This window comes from Alligator sinensis, unplaced genomic scaffold (assembly GCF_000455745.1).
Source record: "Alligator sinensis unplaced genomic scaffold, ASM45574v1 scaffold781_1, whole genome shotgun sequence".
In the NCBI taxonomy this organism is placed as follows: Eukaryota; Metazoa; Chordata; order Crocodylia; family Alligatoridae; genus Alligator; species Alligator sinensis.
In genome coordinates, this window is record NW_005841845.1 from 4,170,777 (window position 1) to 4,172,842 (window position 2,066).

Consider the following 2,066-nt stretch of genomic DNA (forward strand, 5'->3'; position numbering starts at 1 on the left):
CGCTGGGCTGCGGGGTGCAGCGGCACTGCGGCAAGGTGCTCTTCGTGGGGCTGCTGCTCTTCGGGGCGCTGGCCATGGGGCTGCGCGTCGCCTCCATCGAGACCGACATCGAGCAGCTCTGGGTGGAAGGTAGGAGCCGCCAGCACGCGTGGCACGCCGCGCCGCGCCCAGCTGGGCGACACCAGGTGGGGGCACGGCGTGGGCACGCACGTGCACCCCTTCCCTGCCGCCGTGCCTGCACACGTGTGCCCGGCACAGCGCACCAGCCGCCTGCCAGGCCCAGGGTGCCAAAGTAGCCGGCCACGGCCCGCGGGCCGGAGCCGACAGTGTGACCCGTGGCCCGGTCTCCCCACGGGCCGGGGGGGGCTTTGCACCCCGGCTGCGTGTGCGACCGTGCTGGGTGCCTTCCAGGAGCAGATGTTGCTGCCTGCCCAGCGGCAGCCAGCTCCCAGCTCCCCCCGCCCGGCTGCGTGTGTGGTCCCGGACGCCTCTTGGACGGGGTTCAACAATAGAAGGAGCTTTCCTCTCCCACCCCCGGCCTGGCCCGGCTGCCCCCCTTCCCCTGCTGACAGCCTGGGACCGGGGCCCACCTGTTGCCCCGCGCCGCCGGGACGTGCCCGGGCCCTGGGCACGGGCTGGAGGCCTCACTTGTAGCCCCTTCTCTCCTCTCCTGGCACCCGGACTCAGGGCAGCCAGAGGGAGACTCATCCCGGGTGGAAAGGAGTGGTGTGCCCTTGCACGCTCATGCACACACATGCATATGCGCCCCTTCCCTCCGCAGTCCTCTGGGAATCCCAGTCAGGCCCGCCCTGGCCGCGGCCCTTTGCTTTGGGGTCAGCGAGGACCTTCCCGCTGGGGTCAGCAGGAGGAGGGTGTGGGCCGAGAAGCAGCGTGTGCGTACATGTGTGTGTGCACACATGTGTGTGTGCATGGGTGTTTCCACTGCCTTGCGGGCACTGAGATTCCTTCCCTGCAGAAAGGGGGCAGGCGTGCAGGAGGCGGGGGCTGCGCTGCGCTGCCCGGTCCAAGGTGCTGGATCCTGCCTGAGGTTTGTGCCTCAGTTTCCCTGTCCTGCCAGCTCCATCTGGGCCGACGCTGGCGGGGTGCTTGGGCCTAGTACGGCCAGGCAGGGCTGCCCTGGGTGCTGAGCACCACGCTGGCTCTGGATGGGGCCCTGGGGGATGGACCGGGTAGGACCAGGTCAGGGCCCCTCACTTTGCACCCCAGGTGCTTGGGCAGCAGCTGGGAGGAGTCTGGCCCGGGCCAGCTCAGACAGCACCAGCGGTGCCGGGGGTGGCCCAAGAGCTGCACAAGGCCGCGGCACGAGATGAGCTTGCAGGACTCGGCTCCGTCCTGCCGCTGCCCAGGGAGCCCTGTTGCCCCCCTCCTGGGTCTTGCCCCTGCCCGCCGGGCTTTGCTGGGAGCTGCCTCCAAGGCATGCGCCGGGCGCCCGCGTTGGGCGCGCGTTGCCCTCTGGGCCGGGGGCGAGCTCCAGGCAGCTGCTGTGGGGTCCCGGAACGGGGCGTGAGCCCTGTGGGGAGCAGAGCTCCCATCCCCGATGATTTATAGCACCCAGCGGGGTTCAAAGGGAAGCCGCATGAATTGCTAACTGGAGCGGCCTCCGAGCCTGGAGTTGCCCCTGCAGGGACCTGGGACGGCGGGGCACGGAGGGGGCTGCAGCCAGGCTGGGGGGTCCCAGCGACGGGCACTGCAGGGCCCCCACCGGGCCGGGAGCCAGGAGACGGCACCGGTGCCACCGGGGCATGCGGGTGGGAAGGGCTGTGCCAGGGGATGCCCGGCATGGAGGGGCTTTCCCGGGCGCGTGGGGGCTGGTTTTCCCCAGGCCGGGCTGGATGCCCCTCTCTCCTGGGCCTTTCCCAGAGTCTCGCCAAGGGACAGAGCAAGGGACGGGCAGGCTCTGCCAGCGACGCTGGTTCCTGCGCCCGCCTTTGGCTTTGCATCGCGAGGGGCTGAGACGAGCCCTTGTCATCCCCCCACCCCGGCTAGGAGACGTGGGCCCAGTCCAGAAACTCCCCCGGGCCTGAATGAAGGCAGCAGGGTGGAAA